The sequence below is a fragment of the Aphidius gifuensis genome, linkage group LG4 (genome assembly GCF_014905175.1).
Source record: "Aphidius gifuensis isolate YNYX2018 linkage group LG4, ASM1490517v1, whole genome shotgun sequence".
NCBI classification, from domain to species: domain Eukaryota; kingdom Metazoa; phylum Arthropoda; class Insecta; order Hymenoptera; family Braconidae; genus Aphidius; species Aphidius gifuensis.
This window is the reverse complement of record NC_057791.1, coordinates 17,983,787-18,005,348: the sequence shown is the minus strand read 5'-3', so window position 1 is coordinate 18,005,348 and position 21,562 is coordinate 17,983,787. Positions and strand designations below refer to the sequence as shown.

At 25.4% G+C, this 21,562-nt stretch overlaps 1 protein-coding gene across 3 annotated transcripts in view; it reads right to left on the bottom strand.

The window, feature by feature from the left end:
* Positions 1-21,562, bottom strand: part of LOC122855384 (kinesin-like protein CG14535) — a 164,593-nt gene that overhangs the window by 19,482 nt on the left and 123,549 nt on the right. The gene's annotated exons all lie outside the window — the stretch shown is intronic.

Below are 21,562 nucleotides of genomic sequence, written 5' to 3'. Positions count from 1 at the left end.
ATTAAATTGATTGATGCAATTTCTCTTGGACTAATTAGAATAATTGAAGTTTGTCAAACGTATTATTGAAAAACTTTGTCATATAATAACTTTTATATCTGTAGTTTAAAGTTGAAATAGGTCTATTTAGTAAAACGATATGGTCAAATTGATTAAAACGACTATGTATTTGTTAACATCAAACTTCTATATGCCATCAAATCCTTCTGGTGCGCATTGATGAATATTGGCAAAGACCAAAGTCATATTATATATACCAGTAATATTTTACTCATATAATGAAACGAACAGCCTGCAAATTAAATTCTCAAAGTTGAAAGATCTTTGGTATAGGTTTGTTCAAACTGACCCTGGCTTACTTTAAATAGTCATCAAAGTTTGAATGCCAAATGATATGTATTCATTCAAAAATGATTTTAGAAATTTATCATATACTTTTGAGAGTATTTTTTAAAATTACAATTTAAATAAAAGCAAAGATTTTTCTTATCATTTTAATAATACAAATTTAACATGAATAAATGCATAATATTCACTCGATTTTTTTTTTTTAATTGTTAAATATATACATGACTAATTCATGTATTCATAGCGTGTTAACTCGTCAAAATTTAATGACTATCCTCGTCTTGTTTGTCATAAAAAATAAAAAAAAAAATAAAGTAATAATGTAGACTTGTTTTATATACTAGCTCAAAAATATATCTTTCATGTCCATACAATTTTTTATGACTTTAATATCAAATTAAATGAACTTTATAGTTTTTACCTATACCAAGTACTGGATGATGTGTCTCAGATAAAAAATGAATATTGTAAAAGTTCACGATGCGCCAGGGAAAAAATATAATATCCAAATATTAAAAAAAAAAAAAATCCTATAAACTTTTTAAATTTTCCAATAATTTGTTTATGAATTTTTTTTCTTGTACATATTTTTAGCTGTAATACAAATATTTTTTTTATTAACCTCGTAAATTTTCAAGTAATTTTATTAATTTACAACGTAATTTTATTTGTTTATATTGTATAAATTAAGTTATAATAATATGCATATAAAAAATTATAATTTTAAATATGTAAAAAAGATAAAGAATTTATTTTTTTTTTCAACTTGAAATATAAATTCCAGTAGTAATATTATTATATTTTTTTTCCCCTCAAATGGCAGAGATTATCAAACTGTTGCAAGCCATCTGAATAATCTTTAATGGCAGATATCAGTGAGGCATATTTTTGAGAGAGAAACATTGTTAAGCAAGTGAAATTAAAAAGAGAGAAGAAAAAATATTTAAAAAAAAGATTTTAGCTCAACGATATAAAATGTATGTATATTTGGTATCCAACCCCTTCGTTAAAATGGTATGGTATAACAACGTCATTGTATTGCCTGAGGCAATGTTGGGGTCGTTGATTTTAGTCCCGGGACCAACGTGCTAGAAAACCAAGTAACGTATATGGTATACTCCTTTAACTGTCATGTGCTTTTCTCCGTATTATCACTATTTCGTATCTAAATATCATTTATCCCCGCAAGGCAAGTAAGCGTAAGTCGTTCTCGGTCGAATCACTCGATGGAATTTATGATGGGTAATGCCCCAAGGTAAAATTCACGATGTGGGAATTCACATTGCAAAATGGGTCAGGGGTGCAAATTTTTTATATCAAGGGTGTATCTAATTCTAATTATATATATTTTTTTTTTTTTTTTTACTAAACCCAAGTGGTGAATATATTTTTTTCGTTCATTTAAAAATAAATTAAATCACTTAATCATGGAAAAAAAAAAAAACATTTAACTTACAAATTGTGGGTAATCATCTTTACCAACAAACATCAAAGTCATGTATATCTAAGTATCAATTTATTATATCTTACATAATTTTATTTAAATAGTATATTTGAAATGTTGTGGTGTCAGTTTGACTTGTCAATCAAAAAGTATATTTGTTGTGAATAATGCGCGTGTCTCACGCCAGCCATATGTGTCAAGCATTTTATTATTTTTTGATTTTATTATTATTATTTTTTATTTTTTGTAAATATATTTAACAACAGTGTGACGTTATAATGATTTTATAATAGTACATACGTGTTGAGTTTGAGATCGGGGTGTCAAGTGACCTATAAAATAACATATAACAACTTGAAATATTTATCAAACTACTTGTTTTGTTGTAGCTGTTTTTAATCATCATATAATGATGCATTTTGTGTTTATAAAATGCATTGATTTATCATCAAATTATATATCGTATTGATGAAAATATTTTTAATTAATCAGTTGAATTTTATTCATTAGAATTGAGTATTCATCATTGTTAATTTATTGTGAGACGCAAGTTCAATTGAGTTTTGAAGTTTAAATAATTTATAGAATGTTTAATCAACTGGAGTATTGATCTGATTTTTTTTTTTTCATTTATTTTCACAGGTGAAATGAAGACTTTCGTCATCCCTTTAAGGTGGCAGGGTCGTTTAGGGTCTTAACGCCCTAACACCCGGATTACGTGAGTCGGTGGCCGTATGAGAGACGAACGTCTTTTCCGGCCAGAAAAAAAAAAAATAAAGTATGAATGCCATCAATTTTCAGATTCAGTTGCCTACACGGATATATACAGCAAAAAAAAAATATGAAGCACAACAAGCTCGTAATTTATTAGAGTGATACCACTGGAAAATAACAGGTGACTATACCTTTTTAGATCAATGTCATCTAGATGTATGTGTATAGCATGAGTAAAAAAGGAAAAGGCAAGAAGGATCAAAAAAACAAAAACTATAACGTGATTCTACAAATTATAACGGAAAAGCATCATTTATTTTTCCAATATCCGTCTTGAGAAAATTTTAGTGGACCAACGATGAGTCATAAAGACATTATCAGTTTCTCTCTGGGTTGAAATTCGTTAGATACTTTCATGATGAAAACAGGTTTCTCTCCCTATAACTATGTTTGAAAAAAAAAAAAAAAAAAGGTAATCGAATCTCTCGCTACCACTTGGCACCCTTCAATGATGAGATTTCGATAGCCGATATCTTGCAATCATAATAATTGAACTTAAAGTTTTTCCTCATCAAGGTATTATTAAATTTTTTTAACTACACAGTTTTCTTTTTTTATTGTTTATTTATCGTTATGTTTTTTTTTTTTTTTTTTAGATAATTGAAATGAATAAATAAATAATTAAGTTTATAAAATAAATGATTGTAAGTGTCTCAATATTTTTAATTTTCAAATTTTTTGATAAAAAGAAATGAGTTATATATTGACGAGAAAAAAAATCAATAGTTATTTAAGCAAGATATTCAGTTTTAAGTATTCATTTTGAATATTCAAAATCGGTGTAATCCTTTGGTAATTTTGACGTAGATGATGACATGCAACGATGAAAAAGTGAGAGAGACATGTAGTATGATCATTTTAAATCTGTAAGATGTGGTGGCACGCAGACAGAAATGTAAATTGCACACGTCTATCTAAATCCTTAGCGCAATAAATCTCTAAAAAATAAAAAAAATAAAAAAACCACGACGACGATTGGTATTTCAACCGAGTCAAAATCTCAATGTTACATCAAAAAATAAAATTTCGTATATAGAGTATAAATATATCATTTGAATATTTAACTTATGAATTTTATTGTGTTAATGTATAAAACATGACTGACACATTTTTATCGCACTGACTAAACATAAATATTTAAAATAATTTTTTTAAATAATAATAATTATGTTGTGCAAAAGCACATACATATGAAAATGATGTTTTGTTAAAACATGGGTTAAAAAAAAAAAAAATCACACAGAGAATCTATTGAGTTAAATTATTGTCTCGCGTGCAAGGACAACTAAACCTGTTTATGTAGTGCATTTATTTACAATTGTGGCAAAAAAAAAAAAAATTATATAAATATATCCTGACAAGCGATCAAAGAAACCAAGAATAAAATAATTGGTTGTTTTTTATGGAATTTCGTCACGCGTTGACAATTTCATTTAAAAAATTATTTATTTATAAAATTTACTAAAATTTAAAAGGAAATTAAATTTGTCTTCTTTTTTCAATGTGCAAATTAGAGTAATAAAATTTTTTTTTATATTTATTTATTCAGTGTTTAGTTCTTTATCTCGAGTTTTCCGGTGTCTGACCATCATCTAGTGAACTTTGAATATTCATGAATAGTTATGAATTATATACTACTTCTACTACTACACACATTGTACACAGTGTTGAGCGAAATTCTTGTGAATGTTGACCGGTATTTAAATCCATGCTAATTTAATAAAATAATTTATTATTATTATTATTATTTTAATCAACAAATGTATGTATTTTATTCCCAATTTTATTCATTTTATATAAATTAAAAATTCATTGAAATTAAATTATAAATAAATAATAATATTTAACCTAGATGGAATATTATTTAAATTATAAATTGAAAAATGTCTGTCGAATTTAAAATTTATAATTATTAAATTGAATATGGGTGAAAAAATTTAAATATTTAAACTTGGATCGATAGTGAAATATGTCAATTAAGATGAGAGTTAATTTAATTATTTTATAATTTGTTCAAAATAGATTATATTTTTTTTCCCTTAAATTAAAAATGAAATGTGTTATTGACTCGATTAAAATACCCTTTAAAGATAAAAAAAATATTGAAATCTGTGTCGAGATATAAAATATCAAAGTCACAATTAATTTATATTTTTTTATAAAAAAAAAAACCCATTAATTTAGAATATTAATTTTGTTATCAAACAGTAAATTGTGTTTTTTTTTTATATAGGTATATAAAAATAAAATAAATAAATAATGAAAAGTAAATTTCGATTTCAAGCATCATGAATTTTACGACTATAATCATTGCTCGTATAGTTAAATCACGTAACCCATTTAATATACGTGAAAAAACGGGATATACCTGGTAAAAGTAAAGATTTGCAGTAGAAAATCACCAAGAGAGCCTTCCTCAATTTTTTTTTCTCTGCTACAAATAAAACACATATCCATGCGAATACCCAGAAACTCATATATGCCTGATTCTCGTATGCGAATTTTGCAATCTCGACCATCGAATCAACATTGTTCAAGTCCAAAAGAATCTCTTTTTCTTTTTTTAAAATATATGTGAATAAAAAAAGCACATCTTTTTTTCAATTCACGTAAATTACCAAGTGGGTTATTTTTTCTCAATATATACTTGTTCTTATTTCTTTACCAACAAAATAGAATTAATTTATTTTAGATCCTACCTACTGCTTCCAAATGCGCACATATATATACGTATACAGTTAATATTTTTTTCACACCGATTTATATTAATCCAAGATAAAATAAGCTAGCATTAATATAAATGCGTGTCACACCCATACGACAATCAGACTTCTGACCCCTATGATGATGACATAACTAAATGAAAAATTCACCCTATTAACCAATATTAATTGCACAATTTTCACCAAACATCAACTATAACTGTTCACAATTTTGGACAATATGAAAAAACAAAATAATAATGATAATATTAATGTGTTTTATAGCCAACATGTGCACTGGATATTTCACACAACGGACACTCTCCCCAAAAATATATATAATCATATTCGATTTTCCTCAGCTCAGTAGACACATATCTTCACTGTCTGGTAATCTGAAAAATTACCTTTTTATTCATGAATGTTTATCCGATTGTTGGCGTAAAAAAAAAATAAAAAACATATCGGTTATTCAATTGAGTTATATATTTTAAATTCATAAATAGACAGTTGAATAATTTTTCAAGTATCTAAATTTTTTTCGATACAGATAAAAGCATTTTATACACAGCAAAAAAAAAAAAAAGCTTCTATTTATTTTTGTTTAAAAATTATATATTGTATTTTTTATTTGTGAAATAGTGGTTATGATATTTGACAATTTTTTTATTTCATTTTTTATTTATGAAATATTGTAGTTTATAATAAGCTTAAACATTATAATTTAATAATGAAGGGTGCAAAAGTTGTGGAGAGTTAAAACCGAGTGTCTTGTTTGTCTTAATGTAGAATATCCGACATTTCATAACAAAGAGAGCCACATACGACCCTCTTCAGAAATTTACCAGTGGATTAATAATAATTAGTCAGGCAATGCGTTATTAAATTAGAAATAAGTCTAGTAGAGTTTAAAATGGCTTGTGTTAAATTGAAGAAACATTTCTAGCATGTGAATTTAAATGAAAAAAAAAAAAAAAAAAAACATTTCAAGACTCTACGAAAAAAGTAAATAGATATCCACTACGTATACACTAGACAACACAAAGTTATCGTTTCTATAGACAAGCCTAAAGTATTGCACAACTGAGTTAGAGTGCAAAAAAAAAAAAAAAAAAACGATTGGTTAGTGTACATGTCCCTTAGCATATTTACAGTCCCAAAGCTACTTTTTCAAACAGTCGTGTTTACTTTTTACTCTTTTTTTTACTTTTATCTATTTTTAATTTTTTTTTTTGTTACTATCTCCTTCTTTTTGGACAGGTGATAAATGTGGAGAGTAGCCTTAAGATATCTTTTGTTCGAACAAAAATACAAAGCTTTGTAGCGAAAGAAAAAAAAAAAAAAATTAACATTACGTTGAGGAACACTGACAAAAGTTTGAAATATACTCGCTGAATTTTGCAGCTATGAAGTAACAAGTATACTATACAAATGGCTAGTACAAAAACTTGTAACTTATTCACATCAGGTCACATTAAAAATACATCAAATGAATGAAATAAAATATTAAAAATATTTAATCAAAATTATCATTGATATCTATGACTCAAATAATTTTTTTTTGTATAAATTTCAATACTTTAATGATTAGAAGATAAGAATTAAGATAAAAAAAAAATAAACAACGTAGCCAAGGGTCTAAAGAACATATAAAAAAAAAAATTATGTTTCCACTAGTCATCAAGCTATTATTTCTAAAATGTAATGTCGCAAATCTTTTGTATTATGCCCAATGGACAAACAAGGGCATTCTCTCGAGGTAGTGATTTGTTTATTTATTTTTTTTTTTTTTCAAAAACACTTGCATCAGTCTTAACCGTCATAAGTCATGACCATTATCATCACCAAAGTCAGCTACTTTCTTCTCTTAATTTACACATTTAAATATATATCCAAGAATACACTGTAAACGCATAAAAACTAAAGTTTATATACGAGTTTACTTCATGAGTCCTTGTTTTTTGTAGACTAGATGCTTAAGTAGATGAAAGACAAAGAGACAAAATGGATCCAAGAGAATTATAGAATAAGGGTAGATCCCAACAGCTTGATAGTGGCGACAAATTTCAAGAAAAATATGGTCTTTCGTTTTACTTGTCATGCTCACCCTTCCTCGTTGTTGTAAAAAAATAATACATATACACACAGTTGCTACCCTACAGACACCCATCACACTATGTCTCTCATAGTCATTTCAACCTTGATCTGATTTAACTGGTGTACAAAATTTTTTATGTATTTTTTATGTTTCTTTTTTTTTTTTTTTCAGTGACACTCAGGGTGGTTTGGATGATAGTTTTTTACTGATTAGAAAAAATATCTAAACGTAGATCAAGACTGACGAACTGTCTTGTTGTATACTGAAGTACTTGGGACATGTGCCTTGTCGTGAATTTTCAAACTTCTATATAGTGGTAGGGTGAAATTGCATGATGCTAAGGTTCCTTGACAGGAAAACTATACATAGTAAAGATAGGGTAAAAGTCAAACTTGTCATACAGCTTGATTCTTGTATCATTATACTCAAATTGACATGAAATATCAATGTTTAATTTTAAATTTTAATACTGTTAAATAATTTTTTTTTATCATTTATTATATTTTGTTTGTTATCACTTGTGATAGCAAAAAATTATTTTGTTTATAAAAGTTTTTTATGTTAATATGGCATCAAATAAATACAACTCAAGTTTTTCAACATTTAATGGAATTGTAGAAGGACAATCATCTTCTTGAATTTGGATTTATCTGAGAACCGAGTGTTGCAATGTGATTTAATATATATATATGAACGGCAGGTGGGATTTATTATCCAGAAGTTATAGTACTTTTCAAGGATCCATGTCTTTGACTGTTTGTCGCAGCAGATGGCTGTGAATTATCGAATTGTAACAAAAGGAACATCTTTCAGGGTGTTTGTGTTGAAGGTGAAAAGTCGTGAATTTTTGGGGATATTGTAAAAAAAAAGATGGTAAATTATACACGAGGGTGGGACAATGTCAGTATAAAAAAAATGACATTTCTTTTTTTTTTTTTATCAATGAGATAAAAATTATTTAAGTAGAAAAGTTTTAACATATTTTTAATATTTATTATTACAAGTTGACGTATTGAAAAATTAAAATAAATATAATTATTTTTTTTTTTTATTAGATTTATCAGTGTTGATGATTCATCAACAAAAAATAATATTAGTGAGTTTTAAAAGATAAATATTTTATCGAAATATAATGAACGTTAGACATATTGTATTTTTTTTTTTTTTTTGACCGAATGAATCACTAATACGTTTTGGTCATATATATATAATATAATTACCGACACACAAAACCACAGTGTGCTCGTCAACCGGAGACGACGTTGAACGCCTCAAGTCAAAGACTCGAATATTTAATAAATTATTTATTTGTTAATTACTAAAATATTTATTATATTTGACAACGTGATTGATTATCATATTTAAGGTAAGAAACTGCATCTAATTTCACATCATCACTATTATTATTAATAAATTATAAAATTGATTTAATATATTTTTGTGTATGCCGTTATGTTTACTGAAAATTTATAGTTTAATTTCTCAACATTTGAGGCTTTCTATAATTTACTCATTATTATTTGTGTTCATAAATCGATTTACAAAAACAAAAATTTGCCTTTTTTTTTTATTTTAGATGAGTTGCTTCAAGCTTCGTTGGGGAGTGGTTACTATTGCAGTATTAATGTTTGTAAGTAGTTAGCTATTGTTTTATATCAAAAAATAAAATATATTGATTGTTTTAATAATTATATCAATCAATTTTTTAATGCATTCATTTTAATTTATAATTTTATTTTTTAGGCATTGTATGCTTCTTCACCATGGCTTCCATACGAGTCACCATGGATTTCAAATGGAACCACATGGAAATTTCCAAATCCAGAAATGGGGGATTATTTTTTATCACTTTTTGGTTGCACCATGTGTGCCATTCTTTTCTCTGGTGCTATTGCCGTAAGTGTAAATTTTATAAAAAAAAAAAAATTTTGTATCAAATGAATTTTTGCAAATTATATGAGTCTTTTATAATGCAATTGAAACTTTTTTTATAGAAACATGTAAGGTTAACACACCTTGGATTCATGGGATACTGGGCAACTATGTTGGCTATATTAATTTTATTGTGGACTCCAGGAAAAACAACATGTTTTTTTTATTTTGATGTGCGAAAATATCCAGTACTTGTTACACTTCACATTAGTACGTTTATTTTATTTTTTATAATTATATTTTTATGTCGACAAATTATTATATTAATCAATAATTATTTTTTTATAGTTACTCAATTTTGTTACGAATGTGTCATTGGTCTTTATTGCTACAAAATTCTGATGGAAAGCAGATCGATCATCGAACCACATCTTGTTCCATCTTCTTAGTCGGTAAAAAAAAAATATTTCCAAACAATATTTTCAACGACATGTAAAATATTATATTTTTTAAAGTACTGATACTTTTTTTGCCGATGATTTATTCTGTATTTTGATTTTATAAACTATTGTCTATTATTTCAATTATTATAAAATGAATTTTTTTTTCATTACAAATATATTCCGATTAATTTAATTCAATTAACTTTTTAATTATTTCTGTTGAACAAACAAAATTATGTAACAAAAAGAATAATTTGTTATTTTATTTTTTAGATACTGTTTTTTTTTTTTTTCCATTTAATAATTTAAATTTTGTACAAACTCATATTCGATTCAATTTTTAAATGCAACAATTAGATATTTGAAAAAAACCTGGTTTAATTGTTGTTGAAATTTTATCTAAGTTTTATTTTTCTCTTTCGCTTTCTATTTTACCGACATATTGATCAGTGATTAGTAATCGATGAGTAAAAAAAATAAATAAACAAAAAAAAAAACCAATGACGCTGGCATTGTATGATTAAACTATTAAAATAAAATATTGTCACGCCAGTTTAGTTGGAATTACGGTTTGTAGAAGGGATGTCAAAAGTGGCTAATAATATTCCACGTCACAGAATATATATTTGACGTCAGTGCACGGTGTTATTGGGTTAGTCTTCTAATCTTTTAGTAGTTTCATTATAAAAAAAGCTTCCCTTCAGGTGACAATATCAGTGTCATCAGTCGAATTTTGTGAGTAATACGTGGAATTGACCATTTCAGAGCCAACAATTATCCACAGTTTCTAGTTTATCTGATATTTTGCAAGTCAAAAATATTTTGGAGTATATAATCATCAAAGATTTTCATCAACTGACCGTGAGAGTAATTATTTTTTTTTTTTTTATCAATGAGATGAAAATTATTTAAGTAGAAAAGTTTTTACATTTATTTTTAATATTTATTATTACAAGTTGACGTATTGAAAAATTAAAATAAATATAATTATTTTTTTTTCTATTAGATTTAATTAGTAAAAAAAAACCTATTATTTAATTTTTTTTATTTCAAATAATATTTTTCTATAATGTCTCGAGTCAACATAAAGTTCAAAGTCTAACGAAAAAAAAAAATAGATAAAAATATGATAAATATAATTTTCAAAACTCAGAAAGAAATGTTTTTTTATTTTTTTTTTTTTATTAGATTTATCAGTGTTGATGATTCATCAACAAAAAATAATATTAGTGAGTTTTAAAAGATAAATATTTTATAGAAATATAATGAACGTTAGACATATTGGATTTTTTTTTTTTTTTTTTTTGACCAAATGAATCACTAATACGTTTTGGTTATATATAATATAATAACCGACACACAAAACCACAGTGTGCTCGTGTCACATCACCTAAGACGACGTTGAACGCCTCAAGTCAAAGACTCTAATATTTAACAAATTATTTATTTGTTAATTACTAAAATATTTATTTCATTTGCCAACGTGATTGATCATCATATTTAAGGTAAGAAACTGCATCTAATTTCACATCATCACTATTATTATTAATAAATTATAAAATTGATTTAATATATTTTTGTGTATGCCGTTATGTTTACTGAAAATTTATAGTTTAATTTCTCGATATTTAAGGCTTTTTATAATTTACTCATTATTATTTGTCTTATTTTTTTATTTTAGATGAGTTGCTGTTGTTGTTATTGTTTCAAGCTTCGTTGGGGAGTGGCTACTTTTGCAGTATTAATGTTTGTAAGTTAACTATTGTTTTATATCAAAAAATAAAATATTGATAGCCGATTGATTTAATAATTATATCAATCAATTGTTTAAATGTATATTTATTTTATTTTTTAATTTTATTTTTTAGGCATTGTATGCTTCTTCACCATGGCTTCCATACGAGTCACCATGGATTTCAAATGGAACCACATGGAAATTTCCAAATCCAGAAATGAAGGATTATATTTTATCACTTTTTGGTTGCTTCATGTGTGCCATTCTTTTCTCTGGTGCTATTGTCGTAAGTGTAAATTTTATTAAAAAAAAAAAATTTATATCAAATGTATATTTATAAATTATATAAGTATTTTATAATGCAATTGAAACCTTTTTTTTATAGACAAATGTATGGTTAACATTCCTTGGATTCATTGGATACTGTGCAACTATTGTGGCTATATTAACTTTATTGTGGACTCCAGGAGAAACAACATGTTTTTCTTATTTTGATGTGCGAAAATATCCAGTACTTGTTTCACTTCACTTTGGTACGTTTATTTTATTTTTTATAATTATATTTTTATATCGACAAATTATTATATTAATCAATAATTATTTTTTTACAGCTTTTCAATTTTATTACATATGTGTCACTGGTGTTTATTGGTACAAAATTCTGAGGGAAGGCAGATCGATCATCAAACCTCATCTCGTTCCATCTTCTTAGTCAGTAAAAAAAAAAATTATTTCCAAACAATATTTTCAATGACATGTAAAATATTATATTTTTCAAAGTACTGATACTTTTTTTGCCGATGATTTATTCTGTATTTTGATTTTATAAACTATTGTCTATTATTTCAATTATTATAAAATGAATTTTTTTTTCATTACAAATATATTCCGATTAATTTAATTTAATTAACATTTTAATTATTTCTGTTGAACAATAAAAATTATGTAACAGAAAGAATAATTTGTTATTTTATTTTTTAGATACTGATTTTTTTTTTTTTTCCATTTAATAATTTAAATTTTGTACAAACTTATATTTGATTCAATTTTTAAATGCAACAGTTAGATATTTAAAAAAAACTGGTTTAATTGTTGTTGAAATTTTATCTAAGTTTTATTTTTCTTTTTCGCTGTCTATTTTACCGACATATTGATCAGTGATTAGTAATCGATGAGTAAAAAAAATAATAAAAAAAAAAAAAAAAAAACCAATGACGCTGGCATTGTATGATTAAACTATCAAAATAAAATATTGTCACGCCAGTTTAGTTGAAGTTATGGTTTGTAGAAAGGATGCCGAAAGTGGCTGAATAGTATTCCACGTCACAGAATATATATTTGACGTCACTGCACGGTGTTAGTGGGTTAGTGTTTCAATCTTTTCGTAGTTCTATTATAAAAAAAGCTTCCTTTCAGGTGACAATATCAGTGTCATCAGTCGAATTTTGTGAGTGATACGTGGAATTGACCATTTTAGAGCCAATAATTATCCCAACTTTTTAGTTTATCTGATATTTTGCAAGTCAAAAATATTTTGGAGTATATAATCGTCAAAGATTTTCATCAACTGACCCTGAGAGTAATTATTTTTTTTTTTTTGAAAATATTTATATAATAAATTAAAAAAAAATAAGATACAAAGTAAAATAGAACAAAAGTAACCTAAAAAATTTTTTACACAGTTAAATAATTATTTGATTGAAAAAAAAATAAATATTGTATTGATTTATCAAATAATTAAATCGTTATCTCAGATTTTCATACAAGATGGCTGATATCGTTTGTGTTAGTCTTCGATTGAGAACAATGTTCTTTGCAGTGTTCATGATTGTAAGTTGATTTTTCCATCAGTAAAATATTCTTATGCAATAAATCAACTCGTTTAATTATTTATTTATTTATTTATTTTTCAGGGAATATCATCGGTAACTCCAAAAATATTATCATCAGCTGTATATGACATTTATCTTGACCCAAAGGGTAACAGAATTAATTTAAATATTGGGTATGATGATTGGAAAACATGGATTGTTATGATGATGGCTTATTCGATTTATGGAATATTGTTTTATGCTGCGTTTTATGTGAGTATGATTTCCATGACAATTGATCAATTAATTTGAAAAAAAAAAAAAAACATGTAACACTAATTTTAATTTAATTTTTTTCAGACAAAAGAACGTTTATTGAAAATTTGGTTAATATCTCATTATATTGCAATGCCTCTTGTCTTGATAATTCCACTTTTTATTATTGAGAAAATGATAAAGTCTTCAGTTTTGTGCACTGGTGAATTAGCAATGGGTTTCTTCATTGGATATGGTATGAAAAATTTGTTAATAAATTTTAATCTTAAAGTTTTCTCATCACGTTATTGATTTTTTTTTCAATAATAATAATAAAAATAATTGTTTCAGGTTTATATGTTTATCTATTATTTATGATTCATGAATTCTATAAACATACATGTGAAAAAAAAGCTAAACAAATCAAGAACGCCAAGGTTTCACTTATTGCTTCAGCCTAAGTTGTTTGTTGCAAATATTTTTAGTAGAAAAAAAAAATATCATCAGTTGAGATTAAAGTGATCTCGTAAATAAACTTGTGCTGGAGTTTAATATGCAACAATAATGTCAATTAATTCTAAACTTTGTTAATAATAAAATAAAATATTTCAACGTTTTTTAACTCAACAAAATTAAACGTAAAGTCATTTGTAATAATTATTAATTCATCATAAATTTATAATAAAAATAAACAGTTTAAATGAATTTTTATTTGTAAATTTAAAATTATTATTAAAAGTATTTTCAGTGTTTATAACAGATTAAAAAATCGACGGAATTTTCCAAGGAATTATGTACCAACTCATGTGCTTTGATCACATTTTGTATTTTTCAAAACAGAAAGCTTTTTCGCGAAAAATGCATACATCCAATAGATTGTCTGGCAAATGAAAAAAATAAAAAAAAAAAAAACTATTTTACTTTGTGGAAAAGGGATCTTTGTGTATCCGCATTTTTTTTTTTTTAGTCAAACGCAACACTATACGTAAATTGTCAGTCCAGTAAATCCACTTTTTGTAAAATTTGTTTGTTTGTTATACATATATATTTTTTTTTTCGGCAGTTTAAAATTACGTTGCTCTTCAGTTTCCACATTTTTTGTGTCTGATTATTTTTATTTTACATTCCACATAAAGAATTATTTCAAACATTCAACAGGGATGATTGAAATAAAAAATAATTAACTTTTTTAAACATAATATTCAACTTTTTTGTCTCTAGTCGGTATTATAATTATTCTTTTATTATTTTCTCATTTTTTTTTTCATTATATATATAAATTATTCACCGTGAATTATTCATCAACCCAAGAACACTATGAATTTATATTAAAATATATATTTTACGTATTTCTTGAGGCTTTATTTTCATAATGTTTACATCATGAATCAACGAATTGGTCGCTTTGCTCAGAAAAAAAATCCATTTAAATATAATAAATCTTTTAAAAAGTAAAAAAAATTATAAATAAAAAACAAAAGTTCATTGAAAAAAGTAGGTAAAAAGTAAATCAAGGCATTAAGGTTCACGAGGCATAGGCAAAAACAAATTTTTGTGTGAGAAAAATGATTTGAAATTCGAGAAAGGCGTTAGCAGAAGAAAACATATATATATATAAGTTGAAAAATTTTATGTACGTGATCTGAATCATTGAAACGATTAATGCGTCAGTCGTTTGTAAAACGAGTACGCAGTTGAGGGTAAGGTATGGATGAAAAAAAAAAAAAAAAACAGGGGTTAAAACAGAAAATAAAAAAAACTACACACACAACTCATCGAACTCCACTTGATTGTCGAGTTGGAGTCTTTATTACACTTTGCACAAAACAGTACATCATCTTGCTGACACTTATTGACTCTTCGAGCCGAATTGAAAAGCAGGCTTCTGACATTGGGCACAAAAATTCCATTTATTATTGTTCGCATAGTACGCCACTTTGCGTACCTGCACGACAAAAAATGGACTAAACTCCCTTCATCACTAAAAAAAAAAAAAAATACTCGTAGGGGAGTCGTGTAAATAAAAAATTGCTGAAAATTTCAAACGTATTTTTTTTTTTTTATTATCGTGCACGGCTACATCATCCTCAACTTGACTCAATAAAAAAAGTATGACTTTCAGTTTTCGTTATTTATTTAATTTAAAAATAATCATTTTTTCTTTTTTAAATTTTTTGTATGATAAAAAATATATTCAAAGGGTTATCTCTATTTAAAAAAAAAATAATTAAGCTTAATAATATATTTCCACTATTTATTTTTAATTAATATTCTTTGATTTATTTTTAATAACTGACAAAAATATAATTCAAACAGCTTTAATATTCTATTAATATCAATTTGAGAAAATATATGTTATTATATTAAATAAATAATTTAATTTATACGAATTTAAATAGAAATATTAATATATTAAATTAGGAAAAGATGTATTTATATTTATTATTAAGGGATATAACATATATATAAATAGAAAAGATTAACTATAAATCTTTTGGAATTTCTGTAAATACCATAAAAAATATCATCAAAATTTGTGTTCACTAACAAATCTCGTTTACTTTCTACATAGAAAATAGTTGATAAAATATGTTTTTAGTACAAGCTGAAAGGGATATAGTTGCATAGTGAGCTTGCAAGCTTTTGCTTGTAACTCCTATGTATACCACGTGCATGAGGATTAAGCTCAATTCGTGACAAAGGGAAGAGCCAAAGTCACGAGTTTTCCGTGAACGAGAGTATGCTCGTTGTCGGTAGATTAGCCTGGGTCCCCATCGAATCTCGTAAATTGTCTCTTCGTAGACTAAACAAGTACAATATTTATTTGTGTGTGTGTGTATGTATATTGTGTATAGCATAAATGTGCGCCTGCTTACCCGGCGGGCTTAATGATAATTTCTCATCGGGTTGTATTCAACCTTCTACAACTGTTCTAGCACTTGTTAAAAACTCTCACCAATATATACACAAATACATACATGCATATAAACCATAAAGAAAATCGGTGAGTTTAAGGATAAGTTGGCCAAGAAACTCAAAGGATGCAAAGTCTAAGAAAACATGTCAAACTTTGAATCAAAAAGTTTTTAAATTTTAGATAAATATATACTTTTAATCATATTAATTAATTTTATTCATTTTCTTGATTGCCAAAATGTCTCATTTAAATTTCTAATTATTATTATGAAAATTAAAAAATTATAAAAATAAATTTGAACTCTGAATAAAATATTAATTAATTTTATGAAAAAAAATTATTTTCATCGTAAATTTTTTAAGTATAAGAGCACAAAAATAGAGCAAAAAAATAAAGGGTATAAATAAAAAAACTAAGGTAAAAGTATTTATAGATTATAAAGACATAATGGAAAAAAAAAAATGCTAAAAAAATGCAAGAGATATTCTTTTGATAAGTATGTACGGTCGGACATCTTTTAGGCTAAAAAAAGCAATGATGCTGTCACATTTTAGAGATGGAGTATATTTTTTTATTTTTTACCCAGGCGACAAAAATGATACGACTAAAATGGACTTTCAGAAATGAAATGTTTTGAAAAAAGTTTCATACGATGTCTGTAGTATATGTACTTGACAATACCCCACATTTTTAGCTTCATCATATACAAATCCTGATACCAATATAAATATACATCTACACATTACTGGATTTAAAAAAGATTTAAAAAAATACTTGGACAGTGGTTTATCGAAAAATGTTGTGACAGTTAAGTGAGTTTTTTTTTTTTTTCTTCTTTTCCAAAGTTAAAGATATATATAAATAAAAGTTAAGCAAGAAAATAAGAGCGAGAAATGTGAGGTAAAAATATATTGACAGAATTTTTTAGAATTTATTTTTTTTAATATATCAATTTACGTTTTATCAAGAACTCGTCGATAGGGAAGTTTCGACATTCCATGTATGAAAACTTTGAGTGCGATGCCTGCTTTTATTCTACAATTTTTTTTTTTTTTTTTTTTTGTCAACAAGTAGTGAAAGAAGGTAAATTGTCAAACGCAGAAATGTTTTCAAATCGAGACTCGGGCCGAATGAAAATCAATTATTAACAGGAAACTATATGGTTTGTTTTTATTTTCTCCAAACTGAAGTTACTATTTAATAGAAAAAAAAAATAATAATCAAGTATTCATCAAACAGATAAATATAATATTGATTGACTAAATAAAAAAATTGTTGATATATGTAAATATATAAATTATTTATTTATATTAAATTGTATTTTATTGAGGATTTTTGGTGGGTGAATGATTCAAGTCACTGTGTATATATTGCCAAGAGGATTTTCATGTTCAAGTCTGGCTTATGCATATTTCAACGACACGTCCGTCATTCCAAAATCCCTTCATCTCAACAAACTTGAGAATCAGTGGTTCTGTTGAAATTATAGTTTCCATTAGTCCAGCTCAATATACAGGATGCATTAAAATATAATTTAAGATAGATCAGTTTCAGTCGGATATATACTGAAATTGTCTCTGGGACTTGAGAAAAAATAAAATAATAAAAGTAAATTTTATATCAGTTCAAAATTCAATTGTTTTTTTGTGAAAATTATCAAAAGTCTAAATTGAAAGAAAAAAATAAAATAAACAGTATTATTGCTATCATTATTATTTTATTTTTTTTCAGCAAAGTGGAGTGTACTTTTTTTTATATTATTTTTTTTTTGTGGCCTCTCAACCCTCTCAAGGCCAATGGCATTATGCAAATAAGATGCCTCGGTTAAAACGAAAGCGTCGAGAATTTTATTCAACTCAACATGAGAATTGAAAAAAATAAAAATAATATATAAAAAAAAAATTCTCATTTTGTTGCTTGTTTTTCTTATTTTTTTTTTTTAAATAAAAAAAAGAGTATAAAGAATATTTAAGTCATTTAACGATAATATATTTTACAATATAGCATAGAAGAAAAAAAGGAAAAAAAAAATTTTAAAAAGAAAGTTTTCATTTCGTGCCGCCAATCAAGAGTAATAAATTCTTTCAATTGAAATTAATTCACCTCACAATAAAACTTTTCTTGTCGGAAGTGTATATTTATGGTGACAGTATACCTTATTTTTTAAACCACACTGAACGATACATTTCATAACCACAAACAATATTACTATAACAACGTTATTAAATTTCTAATAATTAATATTTACCTAGAGAATTATTAATTACATGAAATAAAAATAACAACAAAATTTAAACATTAGGTATCTTTTGAAAACTAGGTGAAACCTGAACAACTGAATTTCACTTTATTTTCAATAATTACAGTGTCTGCAATAAACACTCGTAATACACGAAAACCACGTAATTCTATTTAACGACAGGTGTACAAAATTTGTAAACCTGAGCAATTGATTAAAAACTAAATTAAATTTCCAAAAAAATACGTTTTTAAATACCACAAATTTGAACGTCTAGAAAATTAGCACACTACAATGGGCACAAACTAATATAGTTAGAACTAAATTTTTATGCTTTTTTTGTGCTATTTTTGTGTGGGACTTGCGATTTTGTAATATATTTTTTTTTTATACACAGTTAATTAATATTGTTAGTTAATTTCTTTTAATAATTAACTTATTCTGGTCAAAATTATGTGTTTTTTTATGTAAATTTTTATTCCAATTATTTTGTTTGAATAATTTTTTCATGTTGTGCCAGCTAATATTGTTAGCACAACTTCTTTTATCAATAACTTATTCCAGTGTCTTTCATGGTGCGTTATGTATGTGTTTTCATTCTACATTTAAATTAATTTTTTTTTTTTAATTACGTTTTATTTAAATAATTTTTTTTTTTCCTAATAATAAAAAAAAAAAATTATTTAAATAAAAAGTGATTGAAATAAAAAATTAATTTAAACGTAAAATAAAAACACATAAAAAGCACATAATTTTGGTCAAGAGTTCACTAGAATAAGTTGATTATTAAAAAAGTTGTGTTAACTTAATATTAAGCTAGCACAACACTGTTAGAAACAAAAATTATTTAAATAAAAAATAATTAGAATAAAAAATTAATTTAAACGTAGAATAAAAACACATAAAAAGCACATAATTTAGATCAAGAGTTCAATAGAATAAGTTAATTATTAAAGAAGTTGTGCTCACTTAATATTGAGGTGGCAAAACTTTGTATAAAAAAAAATATATAAAAGCACAAAATCCGCAAGTTCCACACAAAAATAGCACAAAAAAAGATAAAATGATATTGATATTACTTAATTTTTCAAATAGATGACAATTCCATGACAACAGAAATGAACTTTAGCCAGGTCAGTAACCTCTCATCATATTCATCAGATTAATTAAAATTTTATGAGAATAATTTAATTATTTAATTGAATGAAATAGGTTAGATAGTGAGATGTGATGTTTTACTAATTTGTGGGAAAATGGGAAAATGTCAAAATTGAATATCTAGAAATAGGTAATGTTCTTAACGATAAAATGCTCATATATAATAATGAGAAAAAAAAAATCAATTTTTAAGCCATTTAAAATATTCTTTTAACAAGATCTAATGATACGTAAAATTTATTTTAAACTATTTTTATCTTTATCACATAATTAGATAAACTACTGGTGCATTATTGGACAGCTTAGTATGTAACTTTGAGGATTTAGCACCAAAACTCTCTGCTAGAAAGTCAAACTTTGTGGAAAGGCCTTGTAGTATGTATCTTACCATGAAAGTTTGACAAAATAATAATACATTATAATGAATACTTTTACAAAATTTTAAACTTGTTTTAAATAGAAAATTAAAAATTTATTTATAATAAAATAATTTTATATATATTCAAAAGAATAATATAATATATTTAAGTGCAGTTTTAATATTTATTAGAAGTTGTATGTTGCAACTTATTTTTTGGCAAAGTGCCAAACAACTCACTTTATTTTGACAGCCTACTGAATGTCTCAATTGAATTTATCTATCAGTGGCAATTGAATTTAACAATTTATTTATTTTTTTTAAATATTGGCATTTCATGACTTGACAGTGATAAACAAAATATAAATTTTTATATATTTCTAGAGAATTTGTCATTTGGAAAAATGCCAAGGTGTGTGGTGATTCATAATTTCTTTTTTTCTGTTTTTTTTTTTTTTTTTTTTGTGTTATTTCAAAAATATATATATGATAGTTTTGGTTGAGAGGTAGAATAAGAGTATTTTGTGAGAGATGCAGTGAGAGAGGCCAAGAGAAAAATGATAAAGAGAATGAGGCTTTTCTGTTTGAACATGTATGCAATGCACTAGAGACAAAAGCATGTGCCTTGTATCTACGTACAAATGTTTTCCTCTTCAGTTATACAAAATATATAAATATATATACGTATGTACATGTTTACTTGTCATGTTCATACTGTCTGAGATGAGGTCATCAATTTTGGTTGGTACAATGAAATGTACATCTCCTTGAAAAATGCAATAAGATGTAAAAAAATATATATATTCTTCATATGCTTTACATATTTCTTCAATTTCTTGGTATTTTAAAATGGCAATACAGCAAAATTTAAAAATAAATAAATAAAAAATATGGTATTAAAATTTAAATAATAAATGATATCTACATAAAATATTATTATCAAAAAAATAAAATAAATAAATAATGATAAATTGGTCTATCTTGTTATTTGAAAAAAATATTTTTTAAAGAATAAAAAAAAAATTTGATTCAACTTTCAGATGAAATAATTTATTATGAAAATACTTGTAAGTCAAAACCAGAGATATAAAAATAATAGGATATAATTTGAGTCTTGAAAATATATACACAAATATATAATACATGTATGAAAATATTTAAGGGTGTGTGCATTTACTTTCCCTTCTTCAATTACGATGAGGTTTTAACAAAAGATATTTACGAATGGCTGTATAGGTTAAAGAGAATATCGAAAGTATAGAGGGTTAAAGGTTTATCAATGATATATTCTTGTGACTCGATAGCATAGTTTAAAGATAGGCGTAGTCGGAAGACCCTTGGGATATGTTTGTCGAATATGTATTGCTTGTGCCACAAACTGGCGTAATGCCATGAAACACGCGACCCA